The 27221-nt window shown below is 38.1% G+C and overlaps 2 long non-coding RNA genes across 2 annotated transcripts; one reads left to right on the top strand and one right to left on the bottom strand.

The window, feature by feature from the left end:
• On the top strand, positions 1-25116 carry LOC107833521 (uncharacterized). Its single transcript, XR_001659268.1, has 3 exons — positions 1-11; positions 12947-12949; positions 24820-25116. It is a non-coding gene; the product is annotated as an uncharacterized LOC107833521 (long non-coding RNA).
• LOC107833520 (uncharacterized) lies at positions 23059-27167 on the bottom strand. The gene is made up of 2 exons (XR_001659267.1): positions 27127-27167; positions 23059-23343 (listed from the first exon to the last, which is right to left on the bottom strand). It is a non-coding gene; the product is annotated as an uncharacterized LOC107833520 (long non-coding RNA).
• Between the last annotated feature and the right edge of the window lie 54 nt (positions 27168-27221).

Raw genomic sequence — 27221 nt, 5'->3', positions numbered from 1 at the left:
TCCTAACAACAGTAGCTAAACAACACACATAGACACGCACACACGCTCGCATACACACACACACACACAAAAAGATGCAATGCAATGCTTCCACGAGACATTGATGCTTCAGTTAACGGTTGAATAGAAAACTGAGCGAGATTATTAGGGGATATCAGGCACGGGGAAACAACCACGCAGCCAAACTGTCACACACTGTTCCGAGCAAACACAAAGTGAGCGGTTGTGTCGGCACAGCCTGGAGCACACGAGGCGAGTTAAGCCATCAGCCGGCAGCAGTTTCAGAGTTTCACACAGGTTGAGAATTTTATCTCCTTTCAACAACCTCATCCTATAGGTTTCCTCGCTAAAAAGGCTCAAAAGTAATTTGCATTAAGTTAAAACAGCGTCATCTCCAGCTGCACACAGACAAAAAGACTTGTGAAAATGTAGAACTTTATAATTTGTTTTAAGGAACATAGTCGTTTTACTTGACTGAACTCGTGACCTCTTAACAACTATGCCGTGGATGAACTCGAAGAAGCAATAATTTATTCATTTTTTATTATCACATTCTATGTTTTTTACGTGCACATGCTTGACTTTATTGTAGGAGAGCTGTTTGAAGTTTTTTTTTTTGGAAGAACAAAGTAGCAGAGTTGCAGATGTGCACTACTCCACGCTCTTCATCATCTTACCTTGTGGGGGAACTACAGTGAAGAAGAACATGCAGCCAAACGTAGCACGAGAACTGGATCTAAAGTATCTAGTAAGCACGAATCACTTCCTTCTGCTAATATTAATAGGGCAATGTGGAATATTTTTCACAGTAAAAACAAGTACAATTATTGGTGGCAAACTCAGCAGTGGTTAATTGTGTTTCAGAATATTGACAAATCTTTTAGTTTATTCTAATAATCCTGTTACGACTGATGAAGCCGCTGTGTCTTTGCACCTTAGATCACTCCTTCTGAAGTTCTTCCAAATTTTTGAATGGATTTACTTTACAGTCCCCTCAAAGTTGCACCTTTTCCTAATATACTTTTTCCTTCCACTCAACTTTGGGTATGACACTCTGTGAACAACCAGCTTCTTTAGCAATGACCATTTCCATTTTTTTTTTTTTACAATATTCTAATTTTCTGAGACACTGAATTGTAGGTTTTCATACTCTCTAAGGCATAATCATCAAAATTATAAGCGTTAACGGCTTGCCACATCTCCTGCTATATGTAATTAATCTGTATATTTGGGGTTCACTTTCTGAAATGAGGGACAAAAAATTCCCTCATTCAATTTTCTAGATGCACTTGTATTTTAATTGTCAATGAACAATTTTGGCAATTTAAAAGATGATATTAGAACATCCTGTAGAGACTCTCTAACACCTCTGTTGGTGATTTGCAAATCTGACATGCCACATTTGCTTGATGATTTCATAGTTAATAGAAACAAGCAACTCCTGCTAAGAACACCATAAGTGGTATGAGTTTTCTTAGTCATCTAAATATCTAGTCTGAATCCCACTTCTTCAAACCTTTTCTCCCCCGTCTCGATGTTTATCTACAATTTCTTTTTGTTCATCTTTGTCTCACTTCTGCTCTGTCACCTCATCTTTACCTCTGAGTTTCTTCCATTTCTATATACCATTGACCTCCTGCCATTTTCATCTCTTCATCTACTGACTTCAACTTCTATCTTCTTTTCATCTCCCCCCTCCACACACTCTCACCCTCTGTTCTCGTCCTGTTTGCCCTCTGTTTCCCCTGTCTTCTTGCACTTTACTTGTTTCCTTCTACTTTTTAAAAAAATATATTTTCTCTCCATGTTTCCTGATCTTTTCCCTCAGAACTTTGAGGGTATTCTTATGCGTACCCTCTGATCAGTGTGTGTGTGTGTCTGTGTACCCACTGATCAGAAGCACTTGCAGAGAAAGGAAATCAGAACACAGTGTCAAAGTGGATTTATTGACCTACACCTTCCCAGCATTAAGACTCTTTAAAACGGCTGCTTAGCATTCTAATAGCATGCGTCTCTCGGCTTTGAATCAAATGTTTTGCGACTGATTTATACCAGACCCATTAAAAACAGGAACACAAGTATGGACAGAAAGCACTTGCATCCTGCTTCCTTGGGCTGAATTTTATTGCACAACGAAGAATACTCTCTATCTCAGTCGTATGTTTTGTGTCGCCATCTTTCGATTGCAGCTCTGCTCCAATTTACCACAGTAAAAATGATGCATCGACTGACCACCACCCACTCTTTCCTGCCGTATCTGCTGCCTTATTGTCCCCTCTTGAGGGAACAATGAGCGGCACAAAGACCTGATTTGAATAATGGTCTTTCATTATGCTGTAGTTCCTCTATATAACTTGCTAGGATGAGTTGAAATGCCTGTAAAATTGTAAAAGATTCACTGTCCTCCCTTGACTCTGTTGCTCTCATAAAAGTTGTAATATGCAGCCATTTTCCAAGTTTACAAGTGCAGCAGTAATCATAATGCAATTAAAAACGCATTCAGGCAGCATCCCCATTAGAAGAAATGATGTGGGAAAACACAGACATAGAACGACAGGAACCAGTTAGTTGGAATTGCTCACATTTTGCATGTGGACAAGCTAATTTGAATCTGTACAAAATAATACACGGTTCTTTTTCTGAAAAAAATCTGACATTTTCCATTCCTATTAATGTGTGGGGGAAACTATAGAAACTGGAAGAACATGTGTTTCCACATCGTTTCCTGTCTCAGTATCAGGAAGATTTATCCGTCTGTCCGTTCATCCAGAAGTGTGTGCCATGTACTAACTAAGAAAGTTTCTAAATTCAAAATGGTCTGAAACAACAGAAGGAAAAACAATATACAACACTTTATTTTGACTATTTTAATAACCCCCCAAAAATAAAGGGTAACCTTTGCATATCATGTTCAACCACCACTAATCCACAGAGGAATTTAGGATTGATTTGATCATTTGTACTTTATTCTGTGTCGCTGTATAATTTCGTAGCTGAGAGGTTGTCAGTTTGCATCTGTAGCTTGGATTTCTTCCAGTAGCACGTGTGATTTAATCACCTTATTGCCTGCTTCATTAGGAGGTACTTTGCTTATGTGATTAGATCAGCTAATTATTTCCCCAAGTTCTGAAGGCAATTAAAAACATTTGAAACAACAAAAGCATTACGAGACATTAGGCCGATTTGTCTGTGTGGCTTGTAGTTTTACCTGTATATGCTCATGACAGATGAGATGAGGGAGACACGACACCTGGTGCGTCTGGCTGCTAAAAAGGAAAAGTGAGGATAAAAGGATGAAAACGAGTTTAGAAATACTGTCAAAAAAAAAAAACTGCATATAAAACTAACCGTCCACTATAAATATGTTTTTGTTTACAGCTCTGCGATATAAAAAGCAAATATCAAGTACTGCATGCAGCTGGGTGTTTCTCAGTGGTTCAGCAAGGATTAAATATGAAACCAAATATTTTATTTTATTTGTTTTATACATAATTTATGTTTAGACCCGAGCATTCTTCGCACTTACTTCAGGTTCATACTATTTCAAAGCGAACAGGATTTAAATGTGCGAAGGGACTTTCCATCAGGGGGCGAGAACTCATTTTATAAAACAGACTTGCACCAGCCTCCTCCACATCTCAAACTTTTTCCTAAAAGAAGAAAGTTGTAATATAAATTAAAAACTTCTTCACTGGGTCTTAAGTGCAAACATGCTATGCATACATTCATTCTACCATCCAATTTTTTATTCAGATGACGATTTTTCAAATACTTAAAGCCATAAAGCAAAAGCAGTCTGTGAGGGTAGATATTAGGCAAGGTGCTACATATAAAAAAATTCTCATTTACATTAGACATGCATGCCATTAAAAAAACGTTTGAAAAGTTTCTAACATTCTTCAAAGTCTAATGCTGGAAGACAGTCAGGTTTGCATTATCACGATGTGGAGAACGAAAAACATTGATAACGATAAGAAAGCAGTCACTGCTGCAGCACATCCGTCTGAGAGATATTAGGCCGTTTCAAACCAGTTTGGATTTTGTGATTTTCTACAGAGGGAGTTTAATCAGAAGCAAGGGAGGGGGAGATTATTTACAACAGTTGTCAAGCATTAATGACCATATATAATGGATTTCTCTACAGACAAAAGCAAAACACTACATATCAGCTTCCACTCATAGCTACCAAGCATGGTGGAGGAGGTGTGATGAACTGTTTTTGTTTTTTTTTTTGTTTTTTTTGTATATCATGTCCTTCGATCACCGAGTTAAATTTGAGACATTCTGTTCCATAACATAAGTTTCAAAAAGTCTTGGGCAGAAGTTCACCTTCCAGCAGTACAAGGTTCATAAACAAGAGCTACAACAGGATGGTTTAGATCAAGGCATTCATGTGTTACAATGACCCACCCAGTCAAAGTGCAGAACAAAAGCCAAGTGAGAGTCTGGGCAAAACTTTAAAATTGATGTTACAGACATTATTATTTCAATCTGACTGAGCCTTGTAAAGAATAACAGACTAGATTGTCAGTTCCTATACTGTCTGTACAAAGCTTTCAGACTTTCTTCAGAAGACTGGAAGGTTGTGGTTGGGAGTGTGTTGAGTACAGTGAATCTCAGCGTGGTCCTGCACAGGACTGGTGAGGATTGCCGAGAAGGTTACTGGAGTGCCTCCACCCCATATTCGATTCAGATTCAGAACATGATCAGAGACTCATCACACCCTCTCCAGGGGTTTCTTTTGGATTTGCCCATAAGGCAAATGATCTCACAACATCAAAAGCAGGCCCACCAGACAGCTGGAGACATCTTCCTCTTGCTGGTAGCTTGCTGTTTTTCTGTTTGGATTATGTACTTGATACTATTTCACCTATTTTCAATGTGTAATGTACAGCAGGGTCTCATTGCAAATGCAGATAAGACTTTTGCAGATACAGATACAGATAAGACTTAAGTTTTGCAGCTGTAAATGTGGGAAGCTCTGTGGGGTGTGAATGCAAATTATGCAAAAACAACAAAAGGTAATACTTTTGTTTTGCATCATCAAGTTACATTTACTGTTTTTGGTAAATAGTTCCTCATTTTCCAGATCACAGATGACTTTAAAGCAGCATATCTGTGGCATTCTTTCATCCTATGCTCCAGCACATTAATTTAAAACTCATATTGCAAAATATACAATAATGGTGGGTTTATTTCCCAAGGGCTTCAGTTCACAGCTGTAATGTTAAAATCTTGCCATAGTATTCTGTTAGAGATCTAAGTTTAGCTCAAGCACTTTAATGTCTCAATTTTTCTCTCTGGTCTGTACGGGCAAGAAGTGTCTTCTTTCTATTGCTGACAGGTATCTTAGCTCAAACACTGCAAACACTGGGAAATAAATGAGCAGCGTGCACAACCTTTCTTCAGCGTTCCAGTCAGGCTGAAGTTATTTAGAGATTTTCAGTTGGTGTTTTGCCCATTTACTGGCTTTGTTTTTAGCTCAACTTCTTCTTTTTTGTTCCACGTGCAGCTTTATAAGCATGACTCAGTAAACTAGTTTTCTTTTCTCCAAATTGGATTTAAGATATTTCTGGATTACCTTGACTCAACACATCGAAGTCCACTCAGTGTATCAGATAAACACATATGGGGCGACTCACAATTAACAGTAAAACTTCAAAGTCAGCTCATCTAATTCTAAATGTTTCAAGTCAAAGATTTACTTTGGATACAATTGAGCAGTTCACCCAACTTTGTTATCAAAGCTATTTGTAATAAATTAGATGTTGATTACAATGGGGAGAAATGCCTAGAGAAAGGTGTGGACGCAAGAGCAACAGTGTGAAATATGCACACACATCGTGTGCGTGATGACAACCCCCCAGAGACGTGTGTAGGAGGAACCCACGTGTACGTGTGTTTGTGTTATTAATATAAATGACAATAAATCTTGCATGCAGTGGGCACTAAAATTAACCAGGCAATGCCAAGATGAGAACTAAATTATGTGACAAATGTAAATTTGATTTATGGTAATTATGCTGCAATCAGGCAGCTTGGGCTGCAGCGTGCATACAGACTAATTCACCTGCCACCAAACTCATACATACAAATGAAGCCATCTTAAAAAATATGTATGCTGTATATGCATATATTGAAAACAGAGATTAATACACAATTGAAAGAGATAAAGCAATACCATAAGCTTGGGTGCTCCAAGCTAATTATTTTCATTATTATCTATTTGCATGTACTTATGTCTATACATACACATGCACACAATATTCTGCAATGTCTACAGCAGCCTTCACCTCAATTGTAAGTGTAAATTACCAGCAGGTTAAATTAATTCTCCGGAGGCAATACATGAGAAATCATACAGTGGAGACTTTTTTTTTTTTTTGATTACACAATTTAGTTTGTGCAAAGTAGTGTACAGCACATTCAGAAGGATTTATGGACAGAATAAAGAGGTGTATGCGAAGTTTGAGTCCATACAATATGAAAATGTGAGTTGGACATTGTTTTTTACAATGAGCCAAATGACTGAAACTCGGAAAATTGAAATGAACTGCGGCATGCACATTCTGTGAGTGCACCAAGAGACCCGTATAGCAGGATGCTTTAATCACAGAGTTAATTTCATTTTCTCTCCTCTTTCCTTTATCACAGGCTTGGTTCTTATTCATCTTCATATATGGAACAAGAAGGGGAAAAAAAACTGATTTACATGATTAGAGTTCAGCACCGTAGATAAAAGTTCTGGAAAAGAAGAGCCGAGAACGTCCGCGCTCCGCTGCCGCACCTTCAGACACTTTCTAAGCACACACATTCAGAAATAGCATTTGTTTTTATACTCTTAAGACAAGGAATCTAAAGCAAATTTCACACACATACATAGATTTCCTGTGAAAACAAACTTTAGAAGGAACAAACAAGGCAGGCCCTGCAATAAACAGATGAGTTAGCACTCACATGGCGCACTGCTTGTTTAGCGTGTAACTCAATTTGAAATGCTAACACGGCCGTGCGCTCAGGGGCATGCAGCGGCAGGCCGGCATCGTCAGCCCACGTCCTCATAATTCAACTCCAGTCTTCCAACACCGTGGCGCTGAGCAGTGCCCCTCCACCATATTTTACACACGGTGAGTAAAATTAATTGGGAATTTCTGGGCACACATCATTTGCACGATGGACTTACTTTGCATTGCAGATGAAAAGGAGGAGGGGGAGGGGAGAGACTAAATGCAGCATGTGCATATGCAAAATGTGTAGCCGTGTTCCTTTTTTCTGTTTCTGACTATTTAAAATGGATGCATGCGAATGTGCTTTACACGAGTGGACCCAAGACCTGTGGATCCATCATTCGAATTCATCATCACATAGTGCCGGCCACATTTATTGGCCACCTTAGAAAAGATGTGTAGAAAGTCTTAAAGTTAATATTTTTTGTTATGGTCCACTTTTTTCACAAAAGAAAAAAAAATTGTAGGTGGAACAATTAATGTTACCTCTGCTGCTCACTTGTCATACAGCCCTCTTTTTCCAATAAAGCTGGGGACGCACCTCGCAAATTATTTGTCCTGTTTCTACAGTTGTTTCTTGGTCAGTAAAGCTTGCACCAGCCTGCACTTGCTGGAGACAGTCGGTGGGGTGAGTTGTCAGGAAAATCCATCAGGGTGAGAGGGTCTGTCCGGTCCGGTGGAGACCGGAGCCTGCAGGTGCGTGAAGAAAGCCAACCTGACCTCAGTAGTAGTCTGTTATACGTTCTGTAAATTTTGAGCTGACTCTGGACGCAGTTGTGTAGTTTGAACTGATCACTGACCCAACCACAAACCTATAACTTAATAGGAAAATATTGCATTGCTATTGAAGGGTGAGCAGAAGACTTGTTGATTGAAAAAATCTCAACATGAGGAACGCAACTCCCATTCATCCATCCATCCATCATCATACATGCTTATCCCATGAGGGGCCACCAGGGGTGCTGTGGTCTCTAGTGGTCAAGGGGCAAAAGGTTGGATAAACTGCAACAGAATCCAAGTCAAAATTTAACTTACATTACCACTAACGAGTATGAATACTTTTTACCAGTCAAGAGTTTGATGGCTTCAAGTAGCTTTATTGTTTTTTGACCAATGCTGTAGTCTGCGCTCCCTCAGCAGGAACACTTGTTAAGTATGTGATGCCTCACACTTTTTTCAGTCATAAATCAAAAATCTACAGAAAACCTGTCTGTTGGAGTGAATTTCAAGCTCTTCTAAAATCTGTGAAGGCTGTCAAAGTTGTGTAGTGTGCCTATGGATTTATAATCACTTGTCCTGTTAGATTTTTCTCTAGGCTGGAATACAGAGACAGGGATGTTTGACCGTCTCTCTTTGCACATTCTGTCTAGATGACCCAGAGTCCAGGGTCCTGTCTTCTCTTCAGTTTACACCACTGTTTTTTTGGTCGTCTGGGAAGAGGTATAGTCACTTTTTTGAGTTATCTTCTGGAGGGCAAAATATTTTAATTTATAGTGTCTTGGTATTTTGATCTCCTGATGCTATTTGTTCCAACAAGGTTTACTCTTTGAAGACAAACCTGCAACAACACAGACCCTAAAGTACAGCAGGCATACTTTTCCACACACTGTAGTCTCTTTTGTTTTGCGCTAAATCCATCTGGAGTGTTTTTTGCTATATAAAACAAAACAAAAAGTACTATAAAACACTTTAGTTTTATGTATGTTAAAGGGATTTTTCCTGGTTCCAGTAATGACTGTATGCCATTTGTGATTATGTTTGCAATGATTGTTTTAAGTGGGATTTTTCCCCCCCTACACTAAATAAATCTAATTATGCTCAAAATAAATCCTCAATTTTTCTACAAATCTTCAGTGTTACGTTATTCAACTGCAATACAAGATGGATTAATTTGAAGGCTTTTTTACACATCTTTTGCAGGAATGCAACAATACATGTAGCTGGAACTGCATACATACCAACTGAGATCTGGCACAAAAAACTAAAAATAAAGCTGCATAATTTCCTTCACACAAAACACAGTGGGTCCATTTTTTTCTGCTAACATCCACAACCACAAGATGGCTTTATATAGCAAGTAGTAACCATATATAAATGAAGCTACATACCTGATGCTGCTGCTGCACCTGACAATAAAGGCTATTTCTATTTCCAGCACTCCAGTAGTGTAAGAGTAAAGGTGTTGTATGACGTGCCTTTTACGCCTTAATGACTTTTACTAAGTACTGCTTATAAGCACCTTGCACTATTGCTGTTCATGTAATTTATTAGCAGAGCTGTGAGGGGGGGAGCTGGTGATTAGGCCACAGGAATTTCGATTAAGCGGAGTGAAGACATTCTGCAGAACTGTCAGCCCCACATTTATGTTTGCTGGCTGTCGACAATAACAGGTGGAACTCGCAGCGAGGGCTCCAATTAAAATCAAAATCAACCTGCCTGCTTGTAATTGCTTTTTCATCTCTGCATTCTCTGTGTGTGAAGACGGTGCTAAATATAATGACATTTAGATTTCACAGATTGCTTTGCCTATTAGACACTTTACCCCTTTCACTCTTTAAATCTTGTTTGTTACAATCTCAACTGATCTTTATAGTCATGTAAAATGTGCAAAGAGTAAATCTTGTCTCTCTGTGTGTGTGTGTGTGTGTGTGTGTGTGTGTGTGTGCGTGTGTGTGTGTGTGTGAGTGTGTGTTTTAAAATTTCTCACCTTGTAAGGCCCATTTTCCAACAAATACTACAATGTGAGGACCTTCTCCTCCTCACAGCATAAAGTGGTTAGTTTTAGGGTCAGGGTCAGAGTTAGGCTGTAGAAATGAATGAAAAATGAAAAGAAGTCAATGCAAAGTACTGTGTGTGTGATTATCCGTCACAGAATGCCCGGGTCTTTCACTTGACCTTAAAAGTGTTGAAATGCCAGGTTTTTGAGTGAAAAAAAAGAATAATTTTAAAGCATGTTATATATTTATGTAGTATTCATCTTGAACAAATCAAATGAAAAATACATCAATGTGTTGGAAGAAAAAGAAGAGTACAAATAGGTGGAATAATGTTGAATCAGGGTGTATATTTTTTTGATAAAATTTTGGTATTTGGGTAGGAATTTTCACTTGGTAATATTCATCTACTCTGCCTTTAAATTAAGATTACTTAATACAGTCCTTTCCAAGTGACCGTAGAGATTTTCTGTCAGACTTAGTTCTGAGCTTTGATTAGGACATTCTAAAGCATCTGTTTTCTTCTCATGAACTCATTTTCTAGAACATGTCTAACTGGACTCTGATCCTGAAAGATAAAATCCCTCTTCATCTTTAGCCTTCCAGTAAGCAAATGAGGATATTAGGATAAGTATTTATTTAACATACTCTGTAAATGTTGCTATGGAATATTGTAATACCCTTCTCTTGACTGATACATTTGTCCAAGGACATCATTCATTACTTTGTAATCATTGTGCAAACTACTGTATTTAGGCAAATGATGCAAATGAGCACGCGTCTGGAAAATCATACAAAAACATCTTAACCTTAAGTACAATCAGACAGATTCTCTATAATTGGTGTGAGCCTGAATGCTACTACTGAATTTAAAAAGTCTCTCATTTATGCACATATATGCCACCATGTTATTTAGTTGTCTTTTCCAACAAATTAGTTTTTCACTTGAATTTTTCAGGATATGTGCCACGTCAGACTTGGTGCAAAGGTTTTAAATTATTTATCAAAGGCGCCTTTTATGCATAACAAAGCATTCCATTTTAACAAGGGTGTGTACACATTTAAGATTTCTCCTGCCGGTGCCAGGGTATTTTGTGTTGCAGCAGAGATTAGGCTGAGCACCCAGACCCATCAATATCCATAACTCCTGCATTTCTCACAAACACACACTCATGCACAGTGATGGAGAGAGCGGAAAAAGGCTGACACTTTCACTCACGAGTGAATTGCGGCTCTGATGTACTGAGGCTATTCACACACATACACACACTAAGCTGGTGATGGAGTGAAACCATTCCCTCTCCTCACCTCATGCCCAGTAGCTGGCTTGCAGCCAAGTCAAGACTTGCCAATTGGCGGCTCCACCAAAGCAGCCGTAGAAACTTTTTTTTTTTTTTTCTGATAAGCTCACTACAGCTTACACACTCTTACTCACACATAGAGAGAGATTAACACAGTCTGTATTGATTCCCCCCTGCAGAGACCCGGTGGTCCCACTCCCCACAGTTCCTTCCTTCCATGCATTTCAAAAACTGATCACTGATTTAAACCACAGAGTCCTTTGTAGTTTTACTTGCCCTTGGGTTTACAGTGACAGTTAAGTTTCCTGCCGTCCCCACATCTATCATTTTCATTATCATCCTAAAACTGTTCTCCTCTGGAGTATTATTGCATTACCTCTCATTTCTTGTATTTTCTGCAGTCACATTATGAAAATCTTAACTGTTAGACAAGAAAGAAAAAATAATTTTTTATTTCTCCTGTTCTGAGGGATTTATTAATCCAACCCCAGCCTTTCCACCTACTACCAGTTAAACAGAATTTAGCATTACCCCTCATCTCTTGCTAAGGTTTTATAACATGCACCTGAGGTATTGTGTTTTAAGAGCTTATCGTCTGTGTTGAAATACGGATGATGATTCATCCTTTTCAGGGTCATAGAGAAGGCAAAGTCCAATTCACCTGTCAACAGAAAAAAGTGTTGATAATGGCGAGAACCTGCCTCAAGTACAATTCCAATCACAAATTAGCCTCAAAAAGCAGAATGAAACTTGTATAAAAACTGTACTTTTTTGCATATTTCTTAAAATTGCCAGACATACAGTACCGTTGAAAAATGTTTTTCTATCACCTTTTTACATCTTGGAGAACACAGATTTCATATTTTTATTTGCGTAAACTTTTGAAAGCCATGCATCATTTGGGTTCCACTTCAAAGCAATGCACTGCTTTGTGTTGGTCTGACTGCTAAATTCTCAATAAAATACAATGAAGCTTGTGGTTGTAATATGGCAAGCTAACTTTAAGTGAACAAATAACAAGGGAAAGTAGTGGCGGTTAAAACTTATGAACCGTTCTGAAACTCGAAGGACACTTGAGAACAATTGCTGCTACAGTGAACATCAAGCTCTTAAGTTACAGAAATAAAATTTGCACTTTTTTTTGTTCTGTGTCCTTGACTGAAAAGTCATTTCAATTCATGCAAATATTAACATTTTAACAGCTAGTATTTTTACCCTCTTTGCTCTCTAGAGACTGACAGATCAAAACTCCAAACTGCTCTTACATTGACCCCAGCATTTTAATTCCTCACTGACTGTAGACAATAAAATGATGCATAAACACAACAAAAGGTGCTGTAAAAGTTAATACTTCTATAAACACCGAAAAGGGTCAAATGTTTCGATTGATCCCTTTCTAGAAGTTGCTGCAAAACCGTCTACCTACAGTGCTTCCTAATTAAAAAGTAGCGTTTTTATGATATTGTGGAGGTTTCCTCCATCTTTTCCTCAGTGTTAGTATTTATTTAAATGCTTTCATATGATTAGAATTTCACTTTTTCTTTGGTTTTTCTTTGGTGGTGGTTATTGCATTTGGTTGTTTACTAATTTGGGTGCACACATTTAGTAAACACCTTATGTTTATTTAAGATCATTAACATTTTGTTTTGCTGAGCTTAAGGACTGGCTGGCAGAAGGTGGTTGGTCGAAAGGAAAACCAGGAAGTGGAACAGTCCATCAGGCTGCTGGAAGCAGGGGACTTGATGTCAAAGAATCTGCCTCTCTCCACTAATGGCATAATTGCTAAAACCTTTTTGGTATTAGGTTATTTCGGTGTTATAGTTGTGTTAAAGTCAAAATTTTTTTAGTTTACAATTAGTCATTTATGTTTATGCATTATTTGTTTTTGTCCCTTTCCTCTCCCCTCCTCGTTTGTGTAGGCTAGCCTGTTTGTATAAATTCCCCTGTGTGTTCATTGTGTGAGGTCAGTTTTTAGTTTGTTATCTTGAGTTATGTTTGCCTTAGTTGATTTCTTTTGGGCCCATTTTGTTATATTTTTTAGATTTGTTGTTGAAAACTTTTGTTAAGATTTTTTTTTTTTGGAAAAAATAAATAGAAGATATTTTTTTTATATATGCCTTTGTCCTTGTCCTTGACCGGTTGGACCGTCACAGATATAAAAACAAGCATTAAAATAAAAGGTAACGTGGAACACATCACCACATTTACTGTGCAACAATTAATTTATGTAGACACTGTTCTCTGAGCCGATGCATCTCGTTTTCCTGCACCTTGTCCTCATCCTAAGGTTATATTTCCACTTCCCCTTCCTCTGCTGCAGTATTGTGCACAGTTCCAGCATTGGTCTCTTGTGACACATCTCCTCTAATCTTCTCTCTCGTTAATGTTCCCTTCGGTTTCCTGTCCCACATGCATTCTTTTCAAATTCCACTGGTTCTTCTGCAGAGTAAGAAAGTGAGCGGCAATAAAAAAAACAACAACATTTAAGTGCTGATGAGAGAGATGACCTTGTAGTCCCTTAAAGTTCCCACTGAAACCCACAGATTAAGTGTTTATGTGGATTTGGAGACATGAAGCAGCAGCTTAGTTTCACTGATAATTATTACACTAATTAAATACTGGAAAGTTCTTTAATGTGGGCAACGGTGTCTGTGTTGGTGTCCTTGCTTTAATAATTAACATTTGACAGCCTGGTTTGTTGGATGTGCATGCAGTACATCTCCTGTTTAGGCAAACATGAGTAATTCAAAAGCATAGGATGAGATAGAACAAAATAATGAAACATGGCATAAAACCTTTAAAGAAAATCGGTTGGAATGTATTGCACATACATGCCATGCTGTAGCTCCTGCATGCTCTTCACTGGGCTGTGGTAAGCTAATTTGAATTAATTTGTTTTACTGTGTGTTTGGGGGAGCCTAAGGCAAGCTGAAATAAAGGAACACTCAGCAGCCACCGCCGCAGGCTACCTTAATATGGTCCCCCTTTGAGACAAGCACACAAACCTCTAGCCATGGCCTGACGCTGGGTTTCACACATGTTTCATTAACAGGATGCTGCCACCCACCAGCATGCTGCAGACTGGAGGGTCAGTCTTTGTCAAAGCCGAAATTCACAACTGTACTACTGAACTGTAAGCATCTAAGGCCACTACTTTGGCAGCGTGATGCTGTAAAGAACAAGTCATTGGGAGCATTAAGGTTACATTTTGTCATTTAAGCTACTGCGGTGCAGCTAAATGTGATGCGTTTCTTCACTTGTCCGAACAAGGCAACTGTCTCTCCAGGGAGGAGAGGTGGTTGAGCCTCACTGCAGTCAGGGGATGATGAGAGGAGCAGAAGCCGTGTTTTTTGACATCAATCAATCACCGTGCATGAACATATCCAAATGAGTTGCATGGTCAAGGTGTGGCTTTGAGAATTCTTCGGTTACTTTTTTTAATTGACTGTCTGGAGACAGTAAAACAAAGGGAAAGAAAAAACAACACATGGGCAAAAAAGTCACATGCACAAAAGCATGCAGTAATTTATCTCTCATAACCTTTTTCATATACAAACAGTGTTTTAAACTTCTGCACAGCTGTAACTCTGAAGTGTCTGCTATTGTCTGAGGCCTTCAGAAAACAGCTGAATATACGGATTAATTTACACACAGATGGACATTATTTACTATCTGTTCTCATATGAAGACAGTTTGTTGCTCTGGATTAGATTCAGGGGTATAAGACTGAAGGAAGTAAAGCCACACATTTTACTTTTTGACCTGTGAATAGTTGGAAAGGACAATTTCCTTCCTTGTACTACTTCGTTTTGTCACATAAAATCTCAATAAAATGTTTCAAGCGATGTTCACTTTTCAAGACAGCCCCAAAGTTTTACGTTTTTTTCCCTGTTTTATATTGATATAATCTCTATAAAGTTTTCAAGTTTTTGTATTTCTAAAGGTGAATTTTTCCATCTGAAGAGGTCATCAGCCTAATAAACTCACAATAATGACAATACTGTATTATCTGCATTAGTTAGAAAGGAAATGGATGGATATTGTTTACAAAAGTATTTTCAGATTATATCAGAGTTGCTGAAAGTGCAGACCGTCTTCTTTATTATAGCAAAATTTGGTATGAAATTCAGCAGGCAAAGTTTGCACTGGCATAAAACTGACCTTTCAGTCAGACAGGAAACACAAACAAGGCGACAAAGCTGCAAAGAAATCCATCTTAAATCTAAAAATAGCTTTTAACACTTTTCTAAGAGTTCCAACCTGATGCCATATAAAGACCAGATAGCATCTTCCAAAGACCTACAAAGTACTGCTAAATCTTTTCTTTGATGTGTGAAATCTTGGTTTAATCGTGCATCTCCTTTTTGTAAAATCAAAAAAGTGTTAATTGAAACTTTTGCAGCTACACTTCTAATGTTTTCAGCGAAAATAAATAACCCAAAAGAAAATAAATGTGACAGGGGTGCTAGTAGTTCTAGACTGAGTTCTTTGTTTTCACAAACTATAAGATGCATAATTGAGGGGCCAAAGCCTGTGTCTAAATTGAGAACTGCTATGCCTGAGCACGCAAAACCATACGCTGCAAAATGATGTTAGTCATCCATCCGATTCAAACGCATGCTCCAGACTTGCCACAGGACAGGATTTCTACTAGAGCCCACTGAGTTCGCCCCAACTTCTTCAACTCTGCTACATATATACATAAATCTCCATAAATTAAACTGGAAGCCAAATGAGACATAGCCATCTGAATTCATCCCCTCTTATAAACTGTGACAGGGAGCTGAGCTGGGTATATTGTGGCAATAATACCCAAGAGGTTCTTCTTTTACTGCGATTATGAGCATGACAGTGATGCAGCTCCACCTCACACCAATGGCACGATCCCCAAGTCTCAGTAATCCAAGTCAAAAAGTCAGAAGTTCTCTCTGGGTTATTGGATTCCTTTAAATATGTGAGGTGGATGAAGTGAGCACTAGCAGATGGAGGCAATATTAGCAGTAATAAATATACATTAAAACCTTTCACAATTTGTCAGCTTTTGGCGTCTTTTGGAACATTTTAAGTGTCTTTATTTAGAAAATACTTGTTGCTTCCTTCAGTGTTTCAAATTGAAATGAAAGTCTAAAGAAGATTGGTGAAGTGCTTCCATCTGCTAATAAATCTGGGGGGATTTTCTAAATGATTCACTGCCCTAGTTGCACTTCAGCAGCTGAGGCCTTAGAATGACAGCCAGTGTGAACAACATGTCTGATCTAATCTACTCTATCCTCACTGTTCATTACACTACTTGTCTCAATCTGTGTCACTCCCCTTGACTCCACAAACTCCATCACTGTCTTTCTTTGCTCTTGCTGCTCTCCCTCCAATACTCAGAGAAGATGTGGATTCAGTGTGAACTATGAAGTCGTCTGCTCCGGTGCGTGTTTCACAAAAACACTTACCTCAGTGTTTCTCGTCTTGATTGTTCTTTTTCTATGACTAAATACTTTCCACAGGGGCTGACAGACTTGATAATGGATCCCAAATCTCTGTTGTGAGCTTTGAACGGTCCCAGAGTCTGACCAAACCCAAATCGAAGCAAGAAGCCAAATCCGCACCACCTAATGGAAATCGAGAGGCTGTTATTGCTGGGATAAACACCAGGAGACTGTTATTCCTGGTTGGTCTCATGTTGCTAAAATAAAATCCAGTCAAATAAAAAACAAACAAAACAATGCATTTAATTGTACAAAGGGTAAAAAAAAAAAAAATATTTGCACAGATCTGGTAACACACAATAGTTTAGTAAAGTAAAACAATGAGAGTAAAATGTATAATTCCAGAGATTTTTCTGGCTTTAATTTAGTATATAGTCTTATATTGTTCAGTTGAAAAACAAACCTTTCCATCAGTGGGAAGAATTAAAAAAAAAAAAAAAAAAGCTGCAATAACCCAACAGCAAGATTGTGAACACCCCTTAAACTAATACAGTTAATACTGTACATTTGTCCAAGAAGAATTTTTCTTGATGCTTTAATTTTGTTGAAGCCTCTTGTGTGGCGATGTCCTAAACCATCTGTGAGGGTTCTTACATAGACCAGTCAGAGAGACGCGGAATGGAATCCAAAACTAATCTTAATTTATTACAAAAAAGTTCAAAAATAGTTAAACAATGAAGAATTGGGCCCAAAACTGAGGTCAACATAACAAACTACAACTCAGGTGGTAACACAAAGAACTCAAGCACAAAACTGACCTAACAAACAAGACATGAGGGGAACTTAAATAGTGGCTGATCAGACCACTGCTGACACACAAGGGGTAATTAAACATACAAAAACTTAAACAAATACTAATCAATACAATACCAAATCTTTAAATTAAACAAACATTAGAATGAAACTACCAAATAGAAGAAACATTAAAGAAATGGTCAAATTAAACTAAAGAAAACCAAATTTCCCCGTCCCCTGACAAACAAATGGAACGGCCCGCTGAGGAGGTTTTGCCAGCCATATAAGGACGTCAATTAGCTGGAGCTCTTCTGTGACCCTCCAGCAGCAGCTCCAAAGGAAACTGGTAACTCAAAACAAAGAAATCAATTTGTTGCTTTTAACAAAAATATAAAGAACTGACAAATAAAGTTAACTAAATGTGTGCACTGCAAATAGTCAACTAAAAGGTCAGACTAATGACAATAATTTTCAAAAATAAAAATCAAAACTATTCACTAACTAATGTCTAAATTAATGTTAAGGATAAACAAACAAAATGATCACCATTCAGGTCTGTGTGACAGTATGGTCAGCTGTCACACCATCATATCCCCATCTTAGTCCCCTGAGCAAAATAATTCAACAGAAACAGCATAAAGGTTTACTTTGAATCACGAACAAGTTGCCTTATTGGCGCTTTCCCCTCAGAGGCAATGAAATCACCATTAGATCAAATATGCACTCATATTTATAGTAAATATTTTACGTTTTCACTTGAGGCACACCCATTTTGTTTTATGATCAAGCATTAAACCACTTTAAAACATCAACATGTGTTCCTCAGCTGTCATTCGTTCCACCACTCAACCTTTAACTAACACCTCAAGGTAAAAAGGGCTTTTCCTGTAATCTGCATTGTATCTGCAGGATTGCGTGAGCTCGTCTGTGTGCGCTTGTGAGTGAGGAATCTCATCGGTTGTCCTGGTAGTCAAGCGGTATGAGAGAAAAGATTTATGAGAAGTGTGGAGGCTATGTGTGAGGAAGGGGGGCTGTAAAGTTTATGAGAGGGTGTAGGTCATCTACATTATTCATGAAGCCCAGGGCCAGCATTGGTATTTCAGGCAAGTTTTATCATGTTGTGTGAGAATGTGTGTCTCTGTGTGTTTGCAATGCTGTGATGGATATAGAGAATAAGACTGTAAATATCTGCAGCAGCTACACAAGGTTAAGCTTAATTTGCCTCATTAAGTCTCAAAAGTGCCCTAATGTACAAAGCGCTGGCGATTGCGGTGAGAAATATACCTCGCATATTAGAGTGCAGAGGGATCATTTACACAGTCCAACAAATATGCAAATCCTGTTGGAGCTCAAAGCTGAAGTCTTACGGGCCAGGATATAGACTTTTTTTATTCAGTAGCTTCTTCCCCTCATAACCTGGGGACATCTGCATAAAACTGTGAGCAGTTTTATGTTTGAAATCATGTTTATGCAAAACCGGCAGGGAAAAAACAATGTATGTGGATCTTGGATTATTGGGCTAGTTGAATCGTTCCCGTTATCATTAACATGATATTATGAAGCCCAAGCTAACTTTCTGTGGATGGTTGTAATCATGACTTTGTGAAGAAACTCCACTGAACAAGGATTTGTATTTGTTTTATGTATATTGACTATAAGATACACAGCTGAATAATGAAGTGTGGATTTCCACTGGAAGATTTCATAAAATGGGAAGCCTTCGGAAAGTGCCTGAAGAAAAATAACCCTAATTCTGCTTCTTGTTTATTTAGATGGATGCCATCAAAAGTGGCAAATCTTTATCTTTCTGTCAGAATTTTTCTATCTGATTAGTTTTTCTATTTTCACCAGTTGTATAAAGAGCAAATGCTGTGCTGTGTTTCCATCGCCTAATCAGCGTTGTGATTTGCCGGTAGAGTGACTGAGCTGATTCTACTTTGCTGTAACTAACTAAATAACTGCCCTCCTCCTAACTGCCCGATAATGGTATTTTCTTGTACTTCTGTCATCTGTTGTTAAATGGAAAGATGTCTTTGAGTGCCACCGTCCTGCAACTTTTGGATGCATGCATCAATACTCCAACACACCTGAAAGAATGTCAACCAGTCTTTGCAAGACTGCCTGAACTATTTATGTCATTCAGGTGGGACTAGTGCAATTGGATTGACAAGTATGTCTGCATGTTAATTTTTAGAGGAAGTTGCAGCTGATGCACAGTTTGTTTTGAAGCTGCGTATCTGCTGTAAATGTAGTGTCTCTAAGCGACAACATTCAGGCTGGTGAATTTTTAGAGGTAAAATTTATAGCTCTGGCCATCTAATCTTAGCTTGACACCGAATGCTATAGCATCAAAGAAAAGGGCAATGGCAAAACATTTTTTGCTACAAGCCATATGGTCTGTAAAGCATATTGAAATAGACTCCAGGTAGGTAGTAGTGTGAACAGCAATCACTGTCAAACTGCCCCACTGATTTTAGCTTCATTTTAATTTGGTCGCATTTCTATGTTACCAGATAAAGTTCAAATTTTCACTGGAATGCATGCGCGCAGGCACTCTCTAAAGGATTTCTAAAGTGTGCACATTTTAAACTCATAAACCTTTCCTCATGAATAACAGTTTGCATGCAAAAATACATCTTTGAGGCTTTTGAATGCATACATTGTTTATTCATTTGGCTCCTGGGTTTGTTCATTACCCACAATTGCAAATCAACCAGTAAGAGTTTAGCCTGAGATAAGAGTTCGCTGTGCCATGTGTAGTTTCTACAGCCTGGAGGCCAACAGATGTAAGCCGACACCATCTCAGGAAAGATTACCCGGGGTAATTTATTAGATTTCATGGACCTCGATCTGGGAATGCTATAAACTTTGTTCAACTCTTTTCATACATGCCCAAATACTCTCCAAGGTCACATTCACTGCTTACAAACGGAGATAATTGTTGTCGAAGTATTTGGATTTCTGTTCTTGCCATTCCATTTGCGGAACATTTTGGCCATCAGTCAAAGTTCAGATGAGCTGGTGCCTGTTTGCTTCAAAGTTATTCAGCCACGGAGGATTAAGGGATCTGAGGAAAGGCGTAAAAGCTGGGTTGTGACTAAAGTAGGTGCACAGTACCCCTGTGTACATGTACCCTGATGTGTATGTGTGCGCCAGATAGTGTCTGTGTGCGAGAAGTCAAGCAGAACCTTGCAGAGACTCTGAATATAAATGAGAAGGCTTGGTCCCAAATAAAGCAAATGTTCCTGCTGCAGCTCAAGACACCAAACAAACAGATGCACACATGTTTGTGCGAGCACACACACTCACAGACATATGCGCACAGACTTCCTGAGCATGGGAGAGAGTCCAAACAGAACTTTAAATTGACTTTTGTCACTGGTGGCCACGATGCCACCACTGTTTTCACTTGGCAGCATTAATGCATGACTTTGCGCAGCATGTGCTTCCATGTGGAAACACCATTGCTCAAATGCAGCCCTGAAGAAACATGGTGCCAAAGCCAACTAATGGACTATTGCTTTTATTTTGGACAGGCTGGGTGGATTTGTGAGGAAAGAAATCTGGAAAAATATATAATAAAGGACATTGTGTGAGCAAAAAAGAAGCATAACCACAAAAGATAAAGATGTAAGATTGATTTATGTTACTATGAAATCCAAAACAGATTTCTTGAGCTGAGAGGAATGTATCACTAAAACCATTTTTTGTTTTTTTGGACCAGAAGTGGGTCTGTGATAAAAGCAAGCTGCTGAAAACAGATGATCTTGGATCTTCGATACACTCAAGAAGAGATAAGGATTTTGTATTTCAAAAAAGAAAACACACTCCATCAATATCAGACACATAAAAGACATAAAACATTTTGCTGCATAACCTGAAGGAACTAAACTTCCATGAAAAGCTCTTGGAAGGCTGACCTTTCACCTCTAGAAAACGCACTTAAACCGAACCCCCAAATATCTAAAGGTGTTAACTCCCTCTAATGTTTTTAACACTTTCCTCTAAATCATCTTGGCCTGCAGTCAAATCCCTGTTTGAAAAATAACAAAGGAGCCATTTTTACAAGCTATTTTAATCTGCCCTGCTTCGTTCAGACTCTGTTTTTATTTACCTTCAAGAGGTAGAAACTAATGACTGAGATAAAACTGTAAAATAACTTTTTGCCATGCTTACGCCCTTCTTTTGAATTTAAATAGGGTTATTGTTGATGTTATGAAATAGATCTTTACAAAAGGGAGGTAAACAAGTAGAGTAGATGCATAGAAAAAAACAAAATTAGTGCTTGGATGTACCATCATCACTTTTTTCAGCTAAACAGAAACAAAATTAAGGTAATTCTTTTTGGACCCAAAGAGGAATGATTAAGAGTCAGCACACAGATTCAGTTATTGCGTTGCCATCCAAGGTCATCTGTTTTCAGGAGCTTAGAGAATCATGTTAAGTTTATACAAAGTGTGGTTGGGCTTTATTGTGACTAGGCCAAAAATGACAAACAATGCCGTAGTTCAGCTGTAGATGACGTTATTGTGCTCACCTAGAGGTGAAAAAAGCCGAGAAGCTGTCCAACATATTTACATTGAACATTCAGCAATACCTCCATCACTACTATCTGGATCTATTGGTGGACTTAGGCCTTAACCTTCAACAACAAAGACAAGTACAAAGTTGGCCTTCGATTGTCTGAAAACATTTTTTAGGTAGGATTGAAGGACTAATGTCCCAACAAGCTCTTGAGAAACTCATCCATGCACTTTGTTTTTAGCCAAACTGCATTAGTGCAACATTTTTTTCCACAGGTCTGCTTAAAAAGTGAATCAGACAAGTGCAGTTGATCCAGAACATAGTTGCTCATGTTCACACTAAGACCAGGAAGATAGAGTACATCATCTCAGATCCAAAGTCCTCACACCGTCTCCCTATAGCTCAGGGAATAGACTTTGAAATACTTTTGTCAGGTTATAAATAACTGAATGTTTGAATTAAAGATCTGTTGCTGTTCTATCAACTTCTCAGACATTTTGGTCTTTGTTTCAAGTCTGCTCTGCATCCCCAGAACCATTACGTTTTTACGCTCCACTGATCTGGTGCAAACTTCCAGAAAACTGCAAAACTGCTGAAACACTTATTTCCTTTCTATTATGGGTCCTCAAATCCAGGTGTTTTTTCCTGCGACTTTTAGATGTGTCCCATGTCCAACACGCTTGAATCAAATGACTGAATTTCCTCAGTATCCAATCACGTTCTCCAGAGTCCTGCTAATGACCTCATTATTTTATTTAGGTGTTGAAGCAGAGACAGATCTAAAAGATTAATAACACCGGCCCTCGAGGCATGGATTTGAAGACCTCTGCTTCAAACTAATTTGTTCAGAATTGCCTTTGATTAATAATAACTGGAAAATGGATTAATTCTAGTCTGGAGAACAATCTTGCTATTAACTCTTCATTTTTCCACTGTAATGTAATGCTTTTTTATTTCTGTTTATTGTGCCATGTTCTTTATTAGGTAAAACACTTTGAACTGTGTTGTTCCTAAGATGTGCTATGCAAATGAACGTGACTTAAAATATATCGCTTTAAATTATAGCTGGAATGGTGTAGCTGATGCCTACTTAGTGCAGCTTGTACAGGTGTGAACAGGTTAAGAAAAAAACAGTGGAGTTGTAGTCCCCTTACTGTGTACCTGTGCTCCAGAGCAATCTGCTAAACATAGTTTGAGGCAGTCAGTTTTCTGAGGATTGCTGGGGCATTCACTTTTTTATTCACAAATTTTGTTGAATAAAGTGCTGAAAACATAAAATGATCCCAGCAGTCCTGCCTACTTTGATTACAGTGGGTTCTAAAATGTTTTATTTGCCTACTTGGGAGAGTCTATTACTGTACATCCAGGACCTTCTTAATGTAGAATGCTGGAGCAAATGTGTTGTAGTCATTCGAGCCAGACGGGGGAAAGTTACTTGAATGAGAAAAGAAGTCTTTCACAGCAGTAGATCCTTCTAATCCAGGTTGACCTTTAAGAGGCCTTGAAGAAAAGTCGAGCCATCTGTGGCACTCAAGAGCCCACGGCTGGCATTATCTGATCCTGAAGCTTCGCTTTGATTCAGCTGGAAAAAAAAAACAAAAAACATGTGGGCAATACGATGATGTCAGACTGAAAAAGGTTTGTTGACAATATACTAAAGTAGAGACAGCATGTAATGCAATTCAGTTTTTCTCCTTTAGCATTATGAAATAGCTTTATGCGATATTAATTAAAATGTTACTGGTTTGTATAATTGTCCTGGTAAAATTTAGAATTAGTTATTTATGTTGCCATGAGGGATTTTGAGTTCACTTAGTCATTTTTGTTGTGAGTTTGCTTATCAAATGCTTTTTAGCATTTCCATGAATTCTTGTTTTGCATTGCAGGTTGCTTTAGTGCATGTTTTATTAGTCACTGCTTCACTTATCCATGTGTTCGCTTTTGCATTAATTGAAAACCATTTCTCAGCCGAGATCTTTTTTTTTTCTCTCAACCTCCCTGTTTTTCCTACAGCCAGTTAATCAGACTCACGATTTACATCCAGTAATGATCCTTACCAGGATTTAGCAAGGAGCTAAATCCTTCCCATCCAGCAACTGTTTTACTCCTGAGGTTTTATGCATTGTTTCCAGTTTTTATGCACAACCTTTTTTTTTTTTTTTGCTTTTTCTGTTTTGACTCTGAAATTCATTAGATTCACCTTCATAATGATCTGCTTGCCTCTGGCCAGCATGTGGGAGCCACAACACAGAACCTTTTTTATTTCACAAAACAGTTTCAGAAAAAGTACACATCAAGTCTGAAAAATGGCAACAATTAATTCTTGATATTAAACAAAAATAATAATTTTAATGCGGCAAAGAAACCCATTTTACTGCCAGGAAAATTCACCCAATGAATCAAGAAATTATTTAGTTATTTGTGGAGCTTCAATTGTACATCTATGATGTATATACTGTACACTTCAACTCATCATATATTTAGAGGGTTATGACAGCCTCCTGTAGTCATAAACTCAATTCATAACAAGGTGTTAATCCCAAAAATTATTAATAATTTGGGTTTCAAACCACAAAAGGGAAAATAAATTCCTCCCAGCAAACCGTTTGAATGACATTTCCTGAATAGAGCTACTGCAACACATCAGCCCCATTCAATCAGATGTTCAATTATAAAATAAACTACAATATATGTTTAATTTAATTACACAAACTTACCTTGTAGTTGACAAAATGCACATGAAGAGAAAAAGAAAAGCAAATTCATATAAATCTTTTCCTATTTTACAAGTTTAGTACATTTGATTTAAACTGGGCATTCGAGTGAAACTGGAGAGAGAAGAGGATGCATGTGCACATGTGTCTGTGTGTGCAGATGGAGAAATGAAAGCAGGCTAACCTTCTGGGATGCAATATGAAAAAGTAGAAGAGGAGTGCCAATCTGAACTATGGGGGAAAAGAATCAAATGCTGAAAGTTTTTCAAGAAGTTTACAAGTTCTGAAAGTAGCTCCTGAACTCTGCTTTTGTTCCAGCTGCCACTTTTTCATTTCCTTCCGAGCCACTTCCTGTCATGATGTGTGGTTGAGAGCGGTGAGAGAGACGCCGGGAATCCCAGGTAGTCATGATGAAATATAATTTAATGAAAAAACCAGGAGGAACAACAGAAAATCTCTGGCAGCACAGGAACAGACACAGACGTGAGACACGACGACGATCCGACAAAGAACACTGACAACAGGTGGGACTAAATACACTGGGAGGGTAATCACAGGAACGACACACAGCTGGGATCAATCAAGACAGACTCAGGGGAAAACAGGACTAGACAGACAGAAACTACACAGATCCTAACACTTCCTCACTTTGGCTTTGAGAACGCTCTCATCTGCCTTGCTACATTCATCTCTCACTCTATCGCTTTCACTGCTTACCTCTGGGGTTGATCTGTTGAGGAAAGCCAGAGAAGGTCTGCAGTTGTTTTGCTCTCTGACTTGTGAAATGAATCAGTGTTTTTGGTATTTAAACTAAAGTGATGCAATTGCACAAAGCAGGAAAACTTTCCAGGTCAAACGGGGCGTAGGGTGTTTGAGGGTAATAAAAGAGGACCAGTAACTGGAAGATTGGCAATTGTACCGCCAGATCCCGGGAAATCTAAGAAAAGTAATGAGTGCTGAGGGGTCTGTTGGAATTTTAGAGTACACTCTTCTTATGTGGAAAAGCCTTTAAAAGTCCCCCATATTTTACACATGTGTTTGCAGGATACTCATTCTAATGAATTCATTAAATTTTTGGTCAATAATATCTGACAGTCCTGATATGCTAAATGTAAGACGGGTGCAAAAGCCTCGGCAAGACCCATATAAACGAAAAAAAAGTTTTACAATCAAACAGACAAACTTTGGATACATGAGTTTTAAAAAAAAAGTCCACATAAGTTTAAAGAAGCTGAATAAAAAGCAGAGTGATTGGAAGAGACACGCTGGCGCCATTAGCCAGAGGCACACAGTGTGTCTGCATTTTAATATGTGCTGCTGTGATTTTAGCCCTCTTCTCTGATTTTCAAAAAAAGAAAAAAAAAGTGTCAAGCATTTCCATTTCATACTTATCAGTCGCCTGATCTTTGTGATTGTGACACGTGATACTTTTGTCTGTATTATAATTCTATTAGGTCTTTTGTATATCCCATGTAAGACTTCTGGTACAAAGAGAACATGCAGAGGTTCACATCGATTTCTTGTTCTTGTTAACCATAATGTCCCCCAAAATTACTGCCTCCCCTCATAAAGAGTTGCAAAAGGACTTCAAATGAAACTCCTCTTTTTTTGCAGAAGCATGTCTGACACTGAAACATTTGCTGCAGTTCGCTAACAGTTGCAATTTTATTTTATTTTTTTCATACCCACTCTATTAGCAAAATAAACTGTTACTGCTCAGTTGTTTTCACCACTTTTAATTCTTGCTATATTGATATGAGCAAGTTAGGATAAAAATACTCTTCAAATTACATCCTGACCTACGAAGGTCAATGCACATCTACCTTTGTTAGTTGGCATGTTTTCTTGTCTGTGGTAATCTAAAGAACACAAATACTTGTATTTTTTAAATATTTATTTGTTTGTTTCAATGGGACATTTATTTATTTATTTATTTGACAGAGTTCTTATCAAAAAATACAATATAGACAAACATTGTTTGTTTGTATATTTGATTTTGAATGAAAAACCTGAAAATAACTCAACTTGATGACAGTTTTCGGTAAGTAAAACCAGAAATGAGACTTAATGTCTCATTAATTAATAGAGTATTTTTTTGGAGACTGATTTTTATGTTGCTGGTCATGGATATCTAAATGTTTCACATATGTTTAAGACACAATTTTAGGGGTGTATAGTGAGCTTGCAAGAAGTTATTCTTTCAAACGTGGCTTCTGAAAAATATTTCTTCCCTTTCTGCCTACATGTGTAGGCAGATACTCAAAACACAGAGCTATTTCAAGCTGAGAGAAAAGTGCGGTGCTCGGTTTCCTTTGATAACAACACCACTTGGTATAATCAGCAGATAACTGCTCCAAGTTATTTTTTCATCTCACTGAAGTTTCTTTTTAAAAATTCCCTTTAATTCCTTGCCTTTGTTTATTTGTCTCATTCTATGCATCTCTCTTATTCTGAGCTAGCATTCTGCTCCCTTTTCTTCTAAGCAGCAAAAGAAAAAAAAAAAAAGGAACATGAAAATGTAAGCTTGTGCAGGTTTGGTTATGAATCGCTGCACACTTTGGTTTGAATGCAAGTGGAAAATACAAAAACACAAGACAAGTTTATAAAGCTACTTTTTGAGGTAAAGAATTAATGACCACAAAGGCACTCACCTGTGACGAGAATGAGTGCAGACTGAAACACAGTTGATGTCCCCTTGATGTCCACTCGGCGTCCGTTTAGTGGACGTCTAGAGGATGTCCACTAG

Source organism: Poecilia formosa, unplaced genomic scaffold (assembly GCF_000485575.1).
Source record: "Poecilia formosa unplaced genomic scaffold, Poecilia_formosa-5.1.2 Scaffold401, whole genome shotgun sequence".
NCBI lineage: Eukaryota > Metazoa > Chordata > Actinopteri > Cyprinodontiformes > Poeciliidae > Poecilia > Poecilia formosa.
This window is presented reverse-complemented; position numbering and strand designations above follow the sequence as displayed.